Source organism: Phasianus colchicus, chromosome 8, assembly GCF_987193195.1.
Source record: "Phasianus colchicus chromosome 8, bPhaCol1.hap1.1, whole genome shotgun sequence".
Classification (NCBI taxonomy): domain Eukaryota; kingdom Metazoa; phylum Chordata; class Aves; order Galliformes; family Phasianidae; genus Phasianus; species Phasianus colchicus.
Window position 1 is genome coordinate 30,407,390 of NC_143443.1, and position 21,688 is coordinate 30,429,077.

General features: G+C 41.4%; 2 long non-coding RNA genes across 2 annotated transcripts in view; both read right to left on the reverse strand.

Moving 5' to 3' along the window:
* Positions 1 to 21,688, reverse strand: part of LOC116231585 (uncharacterized) — an 89,239-nt gene that overhangs the window by 34,669 nt on the left and 32,882 nt on the right. The window lies entirely within an intron of this gene.
* Positions 2,399 to 21,688, reverse strand: part of LOC116231586 (uncharacterized) — a 42,157-nt gene continuing 22,867 nt past the window's right edge. Inside the window, exon 3 of the long non-coding RNA XR_016468869.1 lies at positions 2,399 to 2,767. This is a non-coding gene — a long non-coding RNA (uncharacterized LOC116231586). The remainder of the gene's footprint in view (positions 2,768 to 21,688) is intronic.

Genomic DNA, 21,688 nt, shown 5'->3' on the forward strand with positions numbered 1-21,688 from the left:
TCAACATTACTTTTAAAATCCCAGCTTGATTCGATAACTGTAACATGCTGCAAACACCAGGACAAAACATAAGACAGACCACTGCAGACTTATCTCCTTAGCTTTGAACATCCTATGCTGGCATTTACTATGGCATTGTCTGCCATTTCCAGGCAGGAATTTCTGTTGTTTTGGTAACTTGTCAAAGCAACACCTTATTTTCATTGCAATTGCCCTGCATCTGGCACTAATAACTCATTACTCTTTTTGGATTACCTAGAAGCCATTAATTTTTTTCCAGTGAGACATTACAGTCAATAGCTAAGGAAAGCATCACTAGACAGCTCGAGGGACAAGCTGGCTGCTTCTGCTTCTGCACACCTCTGGGCATGGTGCTGGGCACAGCCAGCCGTGGCCATGGAGGAGACATTCAGGCAGCAGAAGGCAGCACCCAGCCTGGTCCTGTTGGGGTGGGTATCCCAGCAGTGGTGGGGAGATGCAGGCACCTGGCTCAGAGCAAGTCAGCTAGTGACCTTTAGATGAAAGGAGCATCTCCACAGGCAGCAGTTATTTGCAATCATGTTCCCATGAGAACTGTGGAGGCCCTTGCACCTGCAGATAGCACTGCCAGCTACGCCACGTGGGCAAATCAGCAGCAACCTGCCTCATTCTCTCTGATGAGCGCACAAAAGCAGATTCCCAGCCACACTGCACTTCTTGTGAAGCAAAAGGGCAGATTTTGCTTCATGAAGGTCCTGCCCGGTTCTTGCAAAGCCCCAGTTCCGTATGATGCATCAGCAGCCAACAGAAGAAAAGGATGATCTCTCACTGGCACGCGTACTCAGCTCAGAAATCCTCATTCTGGCTCTTTTCCCTTGCATAGCCACACAAATCCCAAAGCAACTTGTCAGTGACTTTTAATTCAAGCTGAAGATTAACATGGTTGGTAGTCATAATCACCAAATGTTTTCTTGGTGATGTAAATCCCTTTCCCGATGGAAACTGAGGACCTTGCCACAGCTCAGCTTGTGAGGACAGTTCCTCTGCGCACGCTACGTGCAGAGAATGCATTTAAACATTAGCTTAATGGACTTTTAAGTCTCTCTGGTCATCAGCCCCAGAGAGGTGCATCCAGCTGGCCGTTTCTAATAGTTAATTTGTTTCACAATTGGAGAGAGATTTTTTTTTTTTTTTTCCTCTTTAGGAAGCTCTTTAGTGGGACCATTTGTCCCCTAACTAACATCAGATCTTTCCCACTTCCATCTGGGAACCAAAACTCAGTTCCTTATTGTGCAGCTGAGTGTTTGCCAAGGGGAGTACAGAGGTAGAGCAGGAAAATTACAAATAATGTTGATAAAAGCAGTAAAAAAAATCATTTTTCTTATCCAAGTGTTCTGCCCATACAAGTCTACTATAGTACAGTCTTGCCCCTTCAACAGCACTTATTTCACTTTCTCTCACTCTTCAGCAACCCTCAAGTGTGGACACGCTTGCTCTAATCACTTTCTTTCAGGGGACAGTAGGAGCTGTAGCACTTCTAATGTTTGAGTTTAACGTGCCCAGTAAATAGAGATTTATAAGGAAATCTGGTCATCCATAACTGAGGTGTAGCAGTACAGTAGACAATTTATTTAGGTTATTTAGAAATGAAAAATGGGCCAGTCCAGTTATTAACAGAAACTATCTAGCTACCAAATGAACTTTTAGGCAGCCAAGGGCTCACTGATAAGATTTTCCACAAATCTTGCTTCTCACAATAAGACAACGTAACCAAGTGAAATTAAAATGGCCCTCTCTGAGACAGTCAGCAAAAAAAGATGGCCCAGCCTTCAATTAGTGTCATCACTAACAAGCCATGTGAAAGATAATATAACAGATCTCGGCTGATTCCCTGCCAAGTTTGCCAGACCTCACTTTGCTTTTTTGACTTTACACGCAGTATCATATTTAGCAGGACTAATGAGCCTGCATTCCTCTAATGGGCCCACCCCAGCATGTGAGGTTTTTGTTTTCTCTTGCTGATGATCTCCCTTCCTCAAGAAATCGATGTTTTGAAAAAGACAAAGAATAAGGTCTTTGTAGCATTATCACTCCAAGGTCTCTGCTCTACTCTTACTTTTAGAGCACACAAATCATTTTTGTCTAGTGATTTTAAAGGAAACGTGGGAAAACATTTCTTTCTACAGGATTGCAAATGTTATTGCTCCCACTGCAAAGGTTCAGTGCAGCTGAATTTGTTGCTCTTAATTGGGGAAACTGATGGAAGGAAACAGAGAAAGAGAATAGAAATAAAAGGAAAACATCAGCAGAAAGCACACACTGCTTTCTAATGCAGTCTAAGTACAAGCCATCCTTTATCAGTGAGGCTTTCTCAGCATCACCTGTGAAAGCTCTACAAGAGAGACCACAGATTGTAACAAATCTCCCCCACAAGCAGAGCTAATAGCAGCTCCGTATCCCAAACCCGGAGCAAATGCAGCATGAGAGATTGGGGCTGCTAAAAGCATTTATCCTTTCAGTCTCCTTCAAGTGGGACATTTCATCTAGCAAGTTTTCCAGTTCAATGTTGGTGGCATCAGGGAATGTGTTAGCAGTTCATCAGAATGCAGCCACCAAAAACATAGCAATATGCCCTCGTGGCAAAGATCAACAGCATCCTAGGCTGCATTAGGCAGCGTATTGCCAGCAGGTGGAGAGAAGTGATTTTTCTCCTCTGTTCATCGCTGCTGGGACACATGTAGTATGGTGTGTGTGGTGCTGGGTTCTTCGTTATCAGAGGGACATGGACCTACAGTGCAAAAGCCATGAAGATGGAGGAGTTAGTGTATCTGTCATACAAGCAAGATGGACACTCTTCAGCCTAGAGAAGAAAAGGCTAAGGGGAATCTTATCACTGTGAGCAATTGCCTATTGACTAGGTGATATCCAGAGGAGCTTTGCAGCCTCAGCCATTCTACAGCTAGTCACATCCAGTGCAAATCACACACAGCTCTCAAACAGCCTGAGCACACCCCTATCTATGTAGCAGAAGCCTATGCTGTTGAAGAACCTGCAGAACAACCAGAAATGGGACACGGCAGGCACTGAGGCCAGCATAGCTAGATTGCTTGGAATTCGGTGAAACATTCAGCCCACACCCAATCTGACATAAGGCAATTGGGCTTCAGAGTTATTCCTGGCACTGTCCCTTCTTGGGGAGCCCAGGGGCATGTTATAAGGGTCTGACAGCCCTTGATGACATGAAGAATTTGGAATAGGATTTACAGCTTCAATCAAGTCGGCCACCCATGCTCTGCAATTTTGGCTCCTGTCCGAACTAGTAATCAACAGCAAGAGGAGAACAGCTTCACTTTGAGACATCACAACATTCAACAGAGATAAGAACTGCCAAGGTTCTCTTAAAAACACTAGGCATAAACACCAGTGTTAATAAAACTCATTCTGAAAAGGCCAAGACATTAAGTGCTAAGCAGACAATGAGCTCCAATTGCAGCAATTACTGATTGACTACATAATGTACCCTAGCTTTTGCTAATACTGTCCTTGTTCTTTTCTCCTCTTCCTTTGTCCGTTCTCCAACTGTTAGCTAAGACTTTTTAAGCAATGGGCAATGGACTGTGGAATGAGACTTGCACACGAGGTATTTTGTTTGCTGATGTCAGTTGCTCAACTTCCATTCTTCTGGTGATTTTTCCCCCTGGTTGATTTTATTGGGGTATTTATGGGTTTCTTCCTTCTGCCTAGATGTCTCTTCCGCAGATCCTTTAGGGAAACAATTATCTTGAGCATTTTTTATGCCTTTATAAAGTAAAATCATCCAACAGGTTCCTGTACCATCAGTAAGGCTATGCCAGCTTGCTTCACATCAAAAATAAACACCAGAAATGAAGAAAATTATGGACAATTTTTTTTTTTTTTAATGAACAGTTGGAGTTTTTTAGATGTTTGTATAAAATCCTTGGGTGTGAATCTGCCTTTGGCATTGCATCTCCTTCATCAGAGAACTGGATTACATGGGAGCACTTAGCTTACAGAGACAGGATTTGAAGGAAGGGGGAAATAAAAATAAATCAAGACTTGGGGAGGCTTAGTCAAGCCAGCTACAGTGCTGTTCATATTTAGTACAGCAGTGGTGCTCAACTCTACAATTAAAATCATCTAACTCACTTGCAGTAAAGGTCAGGCAGCTGCTGCCACTAGACCTAACAGATTCACTGATAGGCTTCACTTCCAGGCAAAGCTTATGAAAAAAGTACAGAGCATCAGCCTTTAGCACTTCCAACAATGCATGCACCTACATAAACATTCATCTTAGCAGTAAGATTATGTATTCATTTTTAGTGAAAATATGTGCTACTAAGGCTCAAACTTCTGAAAACCATGCCATATGCACTAAATAAAATTGATATTTTAAATGAAATATGTGACTTATGCACTAAATAAAATTGATATTTTAAATGAAATATGTGACACAACCACGAATAGCAATTCTTTAAGTACAGTCAAGTGTTTGTGTAGCTAACAGCAAATGAGACGTGTTCTGAAGAATGAATGGTTTTTCACTAATATGCAGAATATCTTTGCATAGTAATAACGAAAGAAAAATCAAATTATTCCAGGATCTGGTTAAGCATTGAGTAGAGTTATATGAGAATGTAAATTGGAGAGAAAAGAGCCCTATCTCTGCATTCTCAACAATCTTTTATAGGTAATGAATTGTTTTGAAAATTTAGCTAGGGAAAAAGCCTTTGAATTGCAGTCTGGCAGTCCTTCAGGGTGTTTTTAGAGGTTATCTCTGCAAGGCAGGTGGATGAGGAAAGAGACAAGCTTAACCCTATAAAAATAATTATGATATATTATTAGCATCTAATGGCAATCTAATGGAGTCTTTTCAGCAAAGACATCACTGGCTGCAATTTCTCTCTGTCGTACGCATAAAGAAGCAATTCTTAATGAACCCCACTTTCTGGTAATTCCTCAAACTCACTGAAGTTAGCAGGGAACTTTCTGTACTCACATGCTTCAGCATATTTTCATGTTACTATTAATGGGAAAGCTCCACCCAGGCAGCATGAAGCAAGCTTCAGGCCCTAAGCCAGCATCAGAAACCTTTTGAGGCCACATAATAGATCATTCATGAACCTGCAATCAAGATGACTGGAATGAAATGGCATTGGAAGTATCATGGCCTTCCCTGCTTCTCCAGCTCTTGCCCCCCAGGATAAGAATAACTCTGTATAAGATTTCCTTTGCTGCATTACCATGTGTGATACAACTAAGACACCAACACTGCCACAACCATGTAGACATTGAGGTGAAAATGGTTTGGAAGCCCAAGGGAGCTGAGGAACAAGATTCAACAGATGAGAGAGAGCAGGCAAATTACTTGTCTTTTAGAATGGGCATGGGTTACCACACCTACAAACTTGATGTGCTTGTGGATCAAGCACATCAAACATCTCCAACCCAAGCTCAAGAGAAACTGAAATCCACAGTCCTTCCAACAGTGAGAACTCAGCACTGTCAATACAAGAGCAGGATTGGTTCAGAGAAGAATAACTGGCTATGTCACCTGCATATGAGGGTCCATAATCTCTGCCACTGTGAAACATCTTTCCACGGAGTGGAATATTCACTTTCTCAACTGAATTAGAATAATTCAATGTCATGTACCTGCATTCTGGACTTCCTATTTCTTTCAATCTACAGGAGTAAGTTAGACTTCTTTGAAACCAGAAGATGCTATGGGGCTTCTCAGGAGAACGTTGCATACGTCATCAACAATAACAGCCACGCTTGTGCAAATGGCAGTATCTTTTGGGAAATGAGTAACACAGTGAATTAAGAGGTTGGATTTTGTGTTTTTTGTTTTTCCCTTTTGAAGAGATTTGCAGAGATGTTACACAGGAGAAAACAAACTACTGATGCATTAATATTAAAGCTAGATAATACTTTCAGGAAAAAATGAAAGGTCATCTCCATCCATGGAGACAGTCAGAACCCAACTAGACACAGTTCCTGGCAAGCTTCTCCAGCTGAGCCTGCCTAAGCCATGGGTTAGATGACCTCAAGAGACCCCTCCCATTATAAAGGACTCTGTGATAGTGAGACGCAAAGTAGCTTACCAGTACTTTTTTTTATTTAATGTTTTCAAAGTGAGAGTTTCAGTTTTTCTTCTTTGAGCAACTGAAATCTCAGATTTCCCTTCCAAATTCGACGATTCTAATTGAAGAGCGTTAAAATATATTTGAAGTTTTAAACTGATCTTTGAATTGACATTTCAGATTGGCAAGGTAAGTTACAATTTTTATAAAAGGTGGAGAGGGAAAGAGGAAAGACTAAGGCAACTTACAAAGTAACAGACCTTTCAGTTTGATACAAAAGGAAAGAGATTTGTTTTGCCAAGATACGAACAACCTGCTTTTCTTTTTGTCGGCTCAGCTCTTAAAAAACACTAATATAACTGTATTTAGAAACTGAGATAGAAAAAGATTAAAGTTATAATTCTCTTGATTTCTAATGTCAGTCATGTTTTAAAAAAATAGAACCAAACCACAGGAACACTATTCCAGATATTGGGTGCTTTCAGAGTTCAGAAATACCCCTACTAAGGGAAATTCATTCCCAGTAACATGGGACCTAAGAATCCCAATCTCATATTTCAATTTGTGAAAGATAGGATGGAAACTTGATATTCCACTTATTTCTTCTGCTTAGTTTTGTCCAAACAAATTATCATATTTCAGGATCACTTCCACCTTCTTTCATCCATATGGTTATAGCAGAGCAGTTCACATGTACTATTTCCATTTCTTATCCAACCACTTGAATAACACCTGCCTTCCTCATCAGCTTCTTAAAATAACTACCTTTGGCAGGTTAGAAAGAATCCTTCATTCTCTGATGCAAAATAGCATTCAAGTAATGAACTTCGGGCTCAGCTCAAAAATATTTGACAAGTGTTAGGTTTTAACTCATGAGATCTCCTCTTTGCATTGAAAGATCTAAACCAGGTGATCCGTGCATAATGCAATAAGCTAGAGATAGACATCACAGCATTTAGAAAACAGCTCCAGCTTTTTTGCTGTGGAAATTATTGCTGCTTAAAACATCAAGCCAAAGTAATTGTATATTTTGTTTAGAATGACAGCTGAATTTTTCATGTATTTGTTGTCTTTTGATGGCAGATAAGTGGGAAGGGAAATGTGCTCTCCGAAGGCTTTTATCAAAGAAAATCAGTCAGAAAATTGCACCACGGAGCACAGCAATATTTCCATACTTTACTGCACTTACAGGGAGAAACTGTCTTTAAGGCTAACAAGGTATCATAAAAGAAAAGTTTCTTTTCACAGATCCTTTATTTGGCCAGAATATTTCTCCCTACAGTCGCAGGGGGTGGGAGGCCATCAAAGCAGAATTTAAAGCATTAGGCTTTTCAGTGAAGTACAGCCAGTGCTTTAACATGGGAACCCAACAAAATCACTGCTCGATCTGCAGACTGTGGTAAAACCCAGAATGGGACAGTCACTGTGGGGAGTCTATTCACCTGTGTTGCATTTAAACAAAAGGGCTCCTATCTTAAACTGAATAGGGAACAGAAAACATCTACAAAGCCCTTCTTGCTCCTTGGCATGATTCTTCCTAGTGCCCTTCCTGTGTTTTCTGTAGGGCAGATCTATCAGAAGAGCATCAGTAGAGACAGCTGAGCAACTACCTCCTCTTGGGAATATGTTTAAGATGGCTGTTTGGAGTCCTATGGAGTCCATTTGAAAGGGAAACAGCATCTCACAAGCTTGTATGTGGGAGGGAGAACAGGGGCTGAGCTCTGCCCTGGGTGCAGCAGAAGCCCTGGGATCTGCTCCTGCCATTGCACCACATACTAAAGCTACCACAGCTCTACTTGCATTCTGATAAGTGTGAGCTGTAACTTGTAGTCAGAGTTGATTCTTCTGCTGTTAGAAATTAAATTCCCAGCAAACAGACTCCTGTGGATTCACAAGAATCTTCACAGCAGCTGTAAAACCCTTTCATCTCTCTATGACTCAGTTGTGTTGCTAGTATTTCAGTTACTTGCACATTTTGTAAACAAAGCTGTTCTGAGATCCCTTAGAAGCCAGCCTCCTTCTCCAAACACAGTTAGTCCTGGCTTCACCCATCAGAACTCCCTTCCCCTTGGGAAGCATCATGCCTTGCTACTCCCCAACACACAGTGCTATGGGATCTCTGTAGGGCTGCTTCAGCTGCTACCCCGGGAGATGCAGCACAACACTTCTGAAACTCAGCACACGAGGACCAGCCCCCAGCACAGCACTGCTTGAGCTCCATGCATTATGACAATAATAAAAGCAGCTGCCCCTGAGAGAGATTTCTTCACGGCAGGGTGGTGAAAAATAGCTGAGCCTTCCCTGCCATCCAAATTTGGCAAGAGACAAAGTTGCACCCATTTTGTTCCAAAGTGATTTGAAATAGCAACAAAAATCCCAAATGCTGCTTCTGACCCAAAATACTCTAGTAGTAATAAAGGCATGCCCATAAGTAATTGTAAAAGGAAAGTTAACCAGAAAAAAAAAAAAGAATACTCCTTAAAATTCTCATTTGGGTGTCCCCATCATAAGACCCTTTCAGCCTTTTTGCTGAAACTCCCTCATGGTTCAGGCATTACTTCTCATACAGATCACTACCAGTGCTATCAAAGGATGATTTGCTTTTGTGCTTCACATTATAGATTTCATCTTCAAAGCATTCACCTCAACTAATTCCTTACTTCTCACCCAGCATTCAGGAATATCACACACAGCAAGTATGCAACTACTTTTTTTCTTGTTCTGCAACTATTCAGCTCTTCAACTACTCCTCCAGAAAGATTTTTTTTCCCTTTTCTTGGGATATTTCAGCATTCTTCTAGAAGCTGATAGCAATACTGCAGAAAACAAGTGATTTTACTCCTTTCTTGATAACTGATTAAGTAGTGTAGAACTGGCCCTGAAATAAATAATAATACAGCAGCCCAATGCCCATGAAATCTGTCAGTCCTTCCACAAGTTGAGTTTACTTTAAATTATGAGGCAGCAGGGAAATAGAGAATGGGTCTCAATGGACAAAGCTGTTAGACTTCACTGAACAATATCATAGTCAAAGTGGTGCAGCTTCATCTTTTAGTTCAAATTAAGAGATACAAAATAGAGCTTATCCAAAGCCTCTTATAAAAATATGACCATTAATCTTTGCACCTTTCTTCTTCCTCCTTTTAGGAAGGCTTCTGTTTCTATCTCCTAGCTTTGCTGGCTAAGACTTGACAGAGAAGAATTAAAATGGAATATGACTAGGTGCTGGCATGGACCCAAAGCAAGCAATGTTCTTGGAGCCAATTGTCTGCCACCAAGATACTGGGCAAGCATGCAGACTGACCTGGCTGCTCTTAGCTCATGGTCACTCTCTTGGAAGAAAAGTTCTCAGAAAAGAGACCAAAAAAAAACCAGGGATGCTGATTAAAAAAAGATGTAATGGCTGGTTTCTCATTTGTTCAATACATTCCTAAGTACTCTTCCAACACTTTCAAACCCACTTCCTCCTGGAACTCAATTATCACAGAAACTAAGTAAAGCAATCAAATTCTGTCCTAACAGCTGGGATTTCCCAGCAGAGAAAATATCTGTATCTGAAAAAAATACTAATATGGTTTCCTACATTTTACAGATCTTTTAGTTGCTGTTTATAGGAGTAGATCCAGTAGGCTTATTTGGTCAGTATGTTTTATTCTGATTCTTAGCATGTAACAAGGCTGCTTACCTTTTTAGAAAAATAAACCTACCTCCTTCACTTTTCCTTGGAAGAGTCCCTTTCAAATCATAATTACAAAAAAATAGATGTAGTATAGAAATATGAATAAAGTACACAGGTTTTCAAAACCAAAATTGAAAAGACCTTACAGATCACCCAGTTCATTTTCCTGATGATAAAAGACTGATTGTCATGTAATATAAACTCATGTTACATGAAATAAGTTTACTTGAACATTTTCCAGTCTTGTACAGAGCATAAAAAAACCCCAACTTCTTTCCATCATATCATTAGAGATTCGATTACAGAACTCATGACTAGTGCTGCCAGAAGTACTACATCTCCACATTCGTGTCTGTAGCATGAAAGCACAGCTTCATAGAAAAGATGTACAGTTTGACTGCAGTTTGATGACAGTGTTATATCAAAGCCCAACTTTGTGTACATACACACAGGGAAATAAACTAGAGGTACATACATACCAGCAGGATTTGCTGACTTTAGGAAGGTAAAGTATGGATCTTCCAAGTGAGAACAACACTTACACAAAACACACCATCACAGCATTAAAAAAGAAAAAAAGTCAAGACTAACAATTCATTTCACTTGAACTAAGAAGTAGTTTGAAATAAAAAGCACTATCATTTCCCATGGGTATCATACTTCCCAAACACCAGGAGACACTGAAATGATACTTCTTTCATTTTGCAGAAGAAAACGTTACTCTGGAAGCAATCAGTGGTCAGCAGAACATAATAGCAGTTGACATTTCAGGTCAATATGAAAGCAGTTTGGAGCCAGCCATTTTGGAAACACTCCAGTTTGTCACTGCATTGCTAATGAAGGCAATGTTACAACGTGTTTTGTTTAATACAAAAAAAAAATCAGGATTAGGATCATGGGAGAATTATTTCCCTTTTAACTTTACCCCCCTCTAACCCTCCTTTCAAATGCAATTGTTCTATTTTTAAACAAGCTCATTTGCTCTTATTGTTTTTGCATCAAGTTGGCAGCTCACCAATCTGTCTCCCACTGTGCTTAAAAAGATGTCATGATCCTGCAGTCCCAAACACACTCCTGATGTTTCTACTAAGCTAAAACACATCTGCAGTGACAGCTTTCTCTTATGAGTGAAGCTATTTTTGTAACAGCAACAAACTCAACACATCCAGGGTATCAGGATATTCGTTGGTTAACAGTGGAAAAAAAGAAAGCTTGTATAAAGAGATCCTTACCTTCATCACACACCTTGTTTGGGAGCCACAGAAGTGGCTGACAAACAAGGCTGCCTTTAGGACCACCCTTCACCCTCAGTCCTACTGCAATCTCTGGAGCAGCCCCTCAGCTCCAGAGTGGTTCCACGTGTCTCTCAAATGCATCTCAGAAATGTCAGGTGACACACATCTGGAGAATTACTTTTTACCCCATGTCAGTTAGAACAAGGCAGACAGCGAGCAGGTAATGGAACCCATGCACTAAAGAAAGCTTCCTTCAGGATTGCAAACCCAGTTCTTGCAAGTGACCGATGGAAAAACCTAAATTCCACTCAAATGACTAATAACCTTAAGGCCAAAATTAATCTTCCTGTGCCTTCACTTGCATTATAGCAGTGAAAGTCAAGGGAAAGATACAGAGATGTGCCACATCAATGGTTCAGGTCCCTGGTCATTACCCTTGCTGTCTTCTGTTTTGGCAGACTTGGTGAGGACTGGCTCTCCTCCAGAAAATCAGCTCTGCTTTTACACAAGCACAACTGTAGCATCAAAAGTGATAAGCTTTCATACTTAACACAATCTCCAGACCAGTTTCTGACCTTGAATGCACACATATTGGTTACTTCAGTAGGTTCTTAGGACTCAGTGAAAGAGCCTAAAGACTCCTCAGCTTGGTGAAAAGGTATAGATTGAGTCACTTCGTTACCCTTAGAGATTTTCCTTGTGAATCATGTCAGAGGCAGAATAGATGCACATTTGCCATAAGTGTACTTCATGGAATAAATAAGTTTGACAGCTGACCAGTTCTGGCAAGAGCTGCACAGAATCTTGTACCTTTTATTTTTAAAGAAACTAAAAGCAGAGACATGGCAGTACATCAAAATAACTTCCACAGAAAGCAAATAGCCAATCCCCTCCTAGAGGGACAAATCCCAAGGAAATGATTTTTTTCTCCTTATTACAGTAATGAATATTCTGCCACTTTAGTAGGGCAAGTATAATTGTTCAAGTTGCTATACTGAGACTAATTGCCCTGTCACTTACAATTAGAGGTGCTAATATGGTCATTAAGATATTAGAAATGGCTTCTGAGCATCCTCTCAGATCACCACAACATACAGGGCCTTCCTAGCTGATTATCAGAGGAAGGAGGAGGCTGGAGACCTGCACAGGCCGGGTGCCATGGGAAGTTCTACAGGCAAGGATATGCCACAGCCTTCCTGCAAAATCCTCACTGGCTGAGGATGCTGAAGGGAGACCCAGGTGTCCACCAGCAGGCTGGCCTTTCCCTGCAGGAAAAAACACCCTTGTTCAAAGAGGACTGGCTGCTTTGATAGACCCCATCTTGAGAAGCTGCACCTTCCACAGCAATCTCTCCAGCAAGCTATGGAGCGTGGTGCTCCAGCTCCTGGGCACAGTTCATAACAGAACCGAATTCATTTGTAAACCTGGCTAAGGGAAAAAGACCATTCCAACACAAAAGACAGTGCAATGTAGGGCTTTTAGTCCATATTACATGGCAAGATAGTGTAATTATTATTATACCCTGCCACATAGAAAACTACACCACTAAATCTTGGTGGGTGCCAGGTTGGTGAGGGCAGCCTATGTGGTTTTGTGCTACATTGGTTGGCAGAGGCTGCTTTTGCATGGGAAACTCCAGGCTACAGCTATTTTGTGCTTTAAGGTAACTTGGAGATATTTTTTTAAAGGTCAGTTTTGAAAAAGCAGCAGAAAAATCCCTCTCTACAAACACCACAGCTCCACTGGAGGGTTTGGCACCTACCATTGGGTTTTGGCAAACAAGAGAGGGAGCAGTCTGCCTGGTGTTGGCTTTCCTCCACGAGGAAGTTCATATCTAATATAATCAAGCCACGTTAGAACCACACAGATAAGAAGCCACATGCAACCTAAACCACAAAGCCTCCATTGAAAACGTGCTTTGATTTCAGGGAGAGGAAAACGAAGAGAGGATTACAGACCCAGGGCTCTCTCCACCACCCCAGATATAAATCCATTACACTACAGCAGAGTTGGCCCAAATTCTGCTTCGCTGTGGAAAAGGCAAGTGCTTAGCTTCCATCAGCTGCAACATTTCCGATTTCTTATCTTGTTCCTAATTGCCATTCATGAGACAGCAGAGTTGTGTTCACGTCTAGCCTTTCCCCATTTACTCTGAAGGTTAAAATGTCACAACAGGTGCAGAGTAACCAGCAGTTTAAAAAAAAATGTTTGTAGATACACAAGCCTGTTATTGCAACTCCAATGAGAAAATAATGCTCTCTTTGTACTTGTTTTCTCTTGACAGACAGCTTAAATTAGGTTGGTGAATAACTTGCTACATAGTACAACAGTAAACCTGTCACAAAAGCATGTTAATCAAAGCACAACTGATACTTGACATCCCCTGGTGAAAGGCATTTTTACAGTGTTTCATTAACATTGAAAGGAGGATTAAGAGGCCTATTTCTTGATTAATGTCTCTCTCAGACTGGGAGATGTAATCCTATCTATAACCTCAAATTACTGGAAACAAAATTAAATTTCTGCCAGCAGATAATTCCGGGCACATATGACACTGAGCACAAAAGTATGGGTTTCTTTACCTCCTTTATCTGACCCAGAGACACTGTGAGTTGCTGGAAGGGCAGAGGAAGCACTGAGGCTCCAGCTGCCCAGAAAAGCTGTGCAATAGCCCCTGGGCTTTTGGGGGATTGTATAAATATTTGGCAAATATTGCTTTTGGTGTCCAAAATTATTGCAAAATGATATAGGAAAATCCCTGGTGGCAAAGTAGAGCTGGTTGTTAGAGAAAAATCTCATAGATACCAAAGGTTAGAAAGAAGGTACTTGACCAACCTGGCATGCCAGCTGTGACAGTGAAATATTGCAGACAATGCAGGTGCTTTCAAGAAGTTTCAGTCTTTAAGAGGAAGAAAGGCAGTCAGTGTGGGGGAAAAAAAATAACAAAACAACAATGCCAGGATTTCTGTCAAGATATTTCCTCACTCTTATCCCTAGCAGGTGACAGAGACCCTCCTGAGACTTCCATGCTCTAATTTATGGACAACACAGTCAGAACTGGACTCTTCCTGCTTTCCAAACCTAATATGACTTATACCAGCAGTAATTGAAGGCTAGGGCTTTTGGGAGGCAAACTTCATGTTCTGAGCTGTAAACACCTTGCCTAAGGCTACACCATGTCTCACAGCTCACTCCTTTGATCTTCTCTTAGGTTCATCCAGTTTCCCTCCCAAGCACAGGCTGTGTGCCAGGGGTGTAGCCCTGGGGTTCTGTTCCACAGGAAACAGCCCCAGGATCTGCCTGTCCAGTGGTACTGCCAGACCACACTGTAATTGTGCTTTGCCGTAAGTACCTGGAAACTTTTCTTAAGAGAAAAGCAATAAAAAACACCACTTGGCAAAAAAAAAAAAAATCTGGAAGAAGGCATAGCATTAAATGCATGCTTTTAAAACAATATTGAAACTATGCACGCGTGTCTGCCCTGGATCTTGAACAACCACTCTCAATCCAGATGTCTACAAAGCAGACAAGTTTGTAACTCATGACTCCCTCCTCAACTTGTATTTTCCACAGGATATTTTGCCCAACTGGCCCAACACTTTTTTTTTCATAACTGTCTCAAGATTCAGATTAAAGCAGCTTGTAAGGGGGCAGGGTTTCAGAAACAAATGGGGCCACCTTATCCTCAAATTGTTTAAGGTCAGTAACCATCCAGATCCTTCCCATGTGAACTTCATGGCAAACTTATCAGCACATTCACTCAATGTACACATACAGACAAGTACATTTGAGATGGGAACTTAGAGATGCCCTTCAAAATGCTGTTCCCAGAGTGCTCTCAGGGCAGAAAAGGGTGTCGCTTTAGCCTTGCAGCTTCACTAAGCTGAGGGCATGAAGCTGTATAACCGTAAGAGCACTGTTAGTCTAGAACTTTTCATTACATCACCTACATCATATGATCTTGGTGCTCCTAAACCTGACACTTAAAATGCTATACCTGCTTCCTAAAGAAAAGGCTGTGTTTCTTGTGGCCATTTATAATATCACAGTAGGTCTTATTCTTAACTAAAGGGCAGACAAGTTTTGCTACAGCAGTTAAAAATCTTGTCCATTTATTGTTAAATACATATGTCAGGCATTCAAAAGCTTTACAGTGAAGTTCTTTAGGGAGTAATTCAGCTAGGCCTCTCTTTGTTAATCTCACTTTGAAAACTCAGTTCATTCTGATCAAACAACTACTTCATTTGTAAGCTAACTTGTAAGGAAATATTTGCACCACATACACTGGCTTGCTTATCTATTAAGTGAGCTATATATCATCAGAACCAGCAGTTTAAGTGAGAACAGACAACAAATAAATGGTGCAGAAAGCTAAGCTTTAGATAGCTGAGAGGATCAGTTCAGAGACGAGTTTGACCAGAGACAAAAAGAGCAATTTCCCAAAGAGCAAAAGTAGTCTTGAACTGAGGTCATGAGCAAAGCCATTGGATAATCATACCGATGCTGTGCTGGTTAAGACCTCAGTGCCTCACATCACCAGTCTGTACAGTGTTCATCAGTGCATAAGATTGATGCCTGCCCTCTGTAGCCTCACACAACATGCCAAACCATCAGTCTTGCACTGCAGCCATCTCCTGCAGCTCTGAGATGGGACAGGACTCCTACAGGAGGCCAGGCAGGCTGAGAATCTCAAACAGAAAGAGAACCACTGCTCCCCCAATTTTGGCTGTGTTAATGACACATGTACAGAACAGGCTGAGGTCATGGAACCATCTGTGATGAACTGACAAAACAGCACAAATCACTGTTTCAAGAGCACACCACTGGACTCTGAAGGACTGCTTTGTGGATGGGGGAAAGGTAAACCCGCCCAGCAGCTCACTCTCTTGGGCTCCTCATATTACTGATGCCAGTGAGGAGGAAGGAAGAACATAAGACCAAGTTTGTCAGTCCCTGTTGTCATCTCTTATGCTCAGTTGAAATATTCTGCTCTCATTTCTAAGTACAGACATGACTCACTGGTAGATATCATTAACCAAGGACAGGATCATCCTACTTAATTGCACTCAATAGGAAACAATCAATGGCAAGATGAAAGCTGTCCAGAGAAAGAAGAGATAGATTTAAATTGAAATTAACATTTCAATGGGGCTAGAAACAGCTAGACAAGTCATCCAATTTAATAGGTCACCCCACCTAGATAAGGCAAGCTGCACCAGGACACTGAAGGCAAGATACTTTTTATATGGAGCTGTTGGGCAGGTTCTGAGCTGAATCAAAGCCAAAAGCAGGCCCTACTCCAAACCCCAGCATCTGCAAGGAACAGGAGAATCCCTCTCCTCACTTTGGCATGTGCACTTGTCCTCCAGCTTGTTCAAGTGCCTCAAAGGACTCAAACTCCACTTTTTCAGCCCATTTTAAGAACATTCTCATTATTTTTCCTGTTTACCATGTTATTTATCACCATTCTCTTGTCTAATCTTCATGCTCAGTTTGAATTTATGCACACAAAGGTTCAAAAGAGGAGACCCTCAGCAGCAGGAAGACTGCAGCATGAGGGGACACAGCAGAACTGTCAATGGCAAGGTGTTACGTTGCAGCAGCAGCTCTGGCTTCAGGGCTCAACATGCATACCTTAAGCAACCTAGTCACCTGAAACACCAGAGAATCCCATTCCCTCCAGCTGGACAGCAGCTGCAAGTCACTGCAGACTCTGTCTAGCATGGAGCATGAAGTCTCAGGGCACAGAAATCTCTTTGGTTACCTTTAAAAAAAATAAATGTTTTTAAAATTTGGGATTTAATACAGGGAATATGTTGATGAGTATGTTAGAGAGTAGAGAATTTAGAAACGCATGAGGCATGAGTATTTCTGAAGCTATCCAATTTGGAAAACAAGATACAGAAGAACAGTTTTGTTTATTTTGAGATTAATTTCTTTTCAGATTTCTCTTAACAGTGTTTTTATCATGTGAAACGATAGGCAGTGCTAGGCAGTGCTACAACTAGTTAAACAAGTGGGAGAGAAAAGAGAAATAATTCTTCAACCTCACTAAAATGAAGGCATTTTTCCAACTCAGGAAACTCAATTATTTGCCCTCAGGGAAGAACTTAACACAACTTTGGTTCAGCTAAAGGAAACTCAGAGAAACACATCTTTACCTCCACCACCCTTCCATCCCTCCATATCACTATTCTCACTTTGAGAGTCAAAATTACTCTCTACATTTAATGGATGTATGATAACAGAAGTCACCCCAGAAGAGCCAGCAGAGCCAGTAAAATCTGGACAAGACTGTTTACTAGCAGTTGCAGTTACCTGAAACAGGACTTCTTCCACCAAGGCTCATCCAACAGCCTGCATCAACCCTGACTCCTTCATCCATCCATGTCTGGGTTTCCTACAGAGCCACAAGGATGCTCTCTCTCTCTGCCAGGGGCTTCTTATAACAAATCCCAAAAGTCACGCAAACCACTACCTTGATTATGCATACATTGTATGCAAATCTCTAATATTAAGAGAGTTTTTTTCATAGTGAAATAATGAAGTCTGAGAGTCCTAACAAACTTGCATTAGGAACAGACCGATTGCTGTTTAATAGTAACAATCCTCTTGCAGAAGCAATGGAAAGGGCAGCACATACTTGAATAAGGCATTTGTACTACATCTGTACCAACACCATACTGATCCCACCTTCACTACCTCTGGTACCCTGCTAGGATTGGGATCTGAGAACACCTAGCAGGCAACAGAGGAATTAGAAAGCCTGGAATATAACAGAACATTGTTCAGGAAGCTTCTCTCTCCCACCTTATTGCTTCCCCAGTGTCACTATTTACTTTGGGCATCCATTTCTAGTAGTTCAGATTAGCAAATTGCTATACTCAGCTACCTGCCAGATGGATAAATCAGCCACAAATCCCAACACAACTGGCCAAATCAATTTTTCTTCCCACCTGTATAAATCAAAAGTTACTTCACAGTGAACTCAGCAAAGCTGCCCCAAATTTACTACAGCTTTACATGAAAAAGCATGGAAGAGAATATGAAGAAGTTCCCGCTGGCTTGCTACTGTTGATGACATTATTTTCTTCTTGGAGTAAAAACTGATGCCAAAGTCCTGCAGTTAAGTAAGAGAATACCTTTTTTTGTGAAGAAAATTAGTCATACACAAGCATGCTCACGCCCTTCAGTAGTATGTAGAAGACTCCGGAATCACATTTAACGAAGTCTGCTAGCACAGCAGATGAACACTTTGCTGCTTGGGAGAGAGTTTATATCCTCATTTTTCTACCATCAACTTTAACAGAAGTGAACATGGTTTTGCAAATCCAGTTCAATTTGGTTCCCACCCAATCTCTCAGAGATTTTCACACAAAACTGGTGAGAGACACTGAGGCTGCTTGATTCAGAGCCATAGGAGACACAAGTATGGGGAATCCCAAGTACCCAAAGACAGCAGGGAACTCCAGAGCCTACAGACTACAGTAGCTTCCATTCCTTCTAAATATTCCATCAGCAGAAGGATCTCAGACCTTCCTGAGTAGAAGTGAGAAACCAGGAAATAGTGCTTCAATAGGATTGTACCCTGAGCCCAGTGTTCAGGTTTGGAGACTAAGCTTTCCCAGATGAAATAAAGTCAGAGGGCCCAGCAAGGAATGTGCCTGCACTAGTATGAAAATAACAACCAGCCAGGTTTCCAATTCCAACACTGGAAAATGCTGAGTTTTCTGAAGCTGATTTGTGTGTACATGTAGGGAGGGAAAAAAATTTGCTTTAACACATCTTATTCCTGCCTCCTCTTTCTGCTCCTTTGCATTTCAAAATCCAAATGCTATAATTGGAGTGGAGTAAAAAACACTTTCTATCATATGATAAACTGACATCATGGCATGTTTCTACTCTGACTCAGAACTAAAAAAAACGATGTTTTCTCATGAAATGACAATCCAAAAACTCCCAGTTTGAACCGATCTATATTGATACATTTAAGCATGTATTTTGGGAGCATTGCAGCAATGTAAGAAATTAAATCTTCTTAATGTATATCAATATTTTATGTTAAGAATCCAAGCAAACACTGAAACAAGGATTTTATCTTAGCAGAGCAAAACAAAATGTTCCTCTGTTGAAAAGTATCTGTGCAATTGACACTTCTCAATAAAATATTCTGATTTTGATGAAACTGCTTTTTCTGACAAAAAAAAAATTGTTCCATCAGAAACTCTGATTAGTTTTCCTGTAATATAAACATGCCTGGTTTCTACATGCCCAGAAGCAAATGCCAGGCAATAATATTTTTGTTTATGGGAGGCACCTTACCAATATCTGTACATTACACTCAGACTAGGTTGGATTTTCCCCCACGTGCTCCCCCCCCCCACACACAGACCACGTACATTTATCATCTGATTAAAAACATTATTTATCTTTGTATAAAAACAAGCCAAGACACTTATAAATAACTTATAATACTACAGCGGAGTGCTAAACATCATGATTTAGGGTGAAAGAAGAAACCTTTCTGATCATTGTCCTTTAGCGTTTCAAAGCTCATTTTTCATGTTTATTTGCTGTCACTGGCAATAAGTGATTGCCTTGCTGTATTGCATTTCCTCTGCAATGGTGAGTTGTTTGCGAGAGAAACGGAGGACAAGCTGTCACATCAAAGAGAAAAGACTAAAACCCACCAGGAGGTGAAGCAGAGGTTTATTGTCTTTAGCCCTGGGTTTTGACAGTTAATTAGCTCTCATCCAATTTATGTTTGCGTGACAGCTACACTGGGGTCAACAGAAACAACTCCAAGGTGAGGCAAAAGCAAAGGATACAAGGCAGGAAAACCTGCTACAGAGCCCCAGGAAAGCAAAGGGCTTCCCCTTTCTCCCTATTCACAACTGATGGACTTGTACGCTAATGAAGCTTTTGACCTGCTCATTTTCCCCTCTCAACACAGAGGTTTCTTTTGGCAGCTTTGGGCACTGAGGGACTGCCAAAGCAACTGCTAAATTAAGCATTCAATATAGCAACATCTGAGGAAAAATTTTGTCCATTCATCTCGCTTCATGACAACTTCCAGGGAAGAGGAAGAAGTAGTCAACAAGAAGGTGGCAAACGTGGGGCTCCATAGGGTTGGACTCCACAGTCTGCCCATTGCAATCTACGTCTCTTCAGCCAGCTCTTCTGACATTAGAGATCTTTCAGGATGCAAAGCCAACATGCTTAACCTCTCTGCACCCTGTTGCTCCTTCTACTCCTTCGGTAGTCTGCCACCTGCATTTTTTTTTTTTTAAACCCATAGCTGTTTGAAACTTAAAGAGCAGAGAGCAAGCTGTGCCCACACTTCACAGGGAAGAAATTTGCACATCTTGTGATAAGATTTTTGCTCATATCGTATGTCTTAGTTGTGGAGAACACCTCACTACTGGGGAAAGTGCTGACCTACTTGATCTGTAGCAAAATGCAGCAAAGACTCACTGCCTAACAGGGTGATTCAATCACATCAGAGGTCATGTACATGTCTCAGGGGAATGACATATACAGTAGCGCTGGAAGAAAGAATGGGAAATAAGATGCAAATTCACTTTGTATTAGGGTAAACATCCCCTGAATGGGAGTATCTGAATGTAACTGAACCAATGGAGCTCAGAGGGAAAGTCAGCCCTGAACACCAGAGGCTCCTTCGCAATGCCTCAGACACACCTCATGCCTTGTTTCCAAGTCAAAACTTGCACCGAACAGAGAGCTTCCTTTTGCATTGAAAAAATAAAGTTTATTCCCAGATCCTTTCATATCCTATCCAAGCAGATCTTAAGTTCAGAGGCACACAAGAAGCCTATTTCCTACAGAGCCTGTCCTAAAAACACAACCTTTCCATGCTTCCACATGAAACATGGAAAGCACCACAGTAAAACTAATGCTGACAATACCCAGAGTCCCATCTCAGTACTGCAGTCTCCCTCTAATAGCACCTGATGGAATTCAACAGCTGAACTGCTCTTGTATGTGCATCCCACTGGTGACACCACTGGAAAGTCACCAGCAAGTGGTGAGCCTGAAGCACAGAATCACCCAAGATTTTCTGCTTCAGGGGAAACTTCACCATGTGCAGATTCAGGTTCATAACCAAGCTGCTCGATATTATGCCAAAAAAGTACAGTGCTATCTTTAATGAAGAATGAGAGTTGTATGAAAGCAGTCTCATGAGTTGCGTGCAGCAAACTACAGCCTAAACTTAGACCATGATCTTGTGGCAATGTATTTCGCTCAACTGTGAATCATGTGTAGGGTAGAAAACAGTATTCCTCCCCCAAAATATCATGGAAACTAAGCAGTCCCTCACACTGCAGTGAGAGAGGCTCTGCACAGCATGGGCCAGAACTGTGTTACTCACAGGGAGCCTGAAGGCTTGGCAACATGACAGCTAAATCTGTCAACTGCATTTCACACAGGTCATTGAGCAACCAGCAGAAGAGAATCATTTGCAGCCAGACCTGATCCAGCTAAGTTCAGATAAGAAATAGAATAACGACCCCTTCAGTTCAAGGTCATCTTTCTCACTCCTCACCAGTTGCTTGGAGGCCTCATTCCATTCTCCTCTCCCTCCTCACTGTCTGTTCCCCATGGCCACAAGCTGTGCCTGATGCCTGGGGTGGGGGAAGCCAACAACAAGCCTAAGGAAGTCTGCCTTCTGC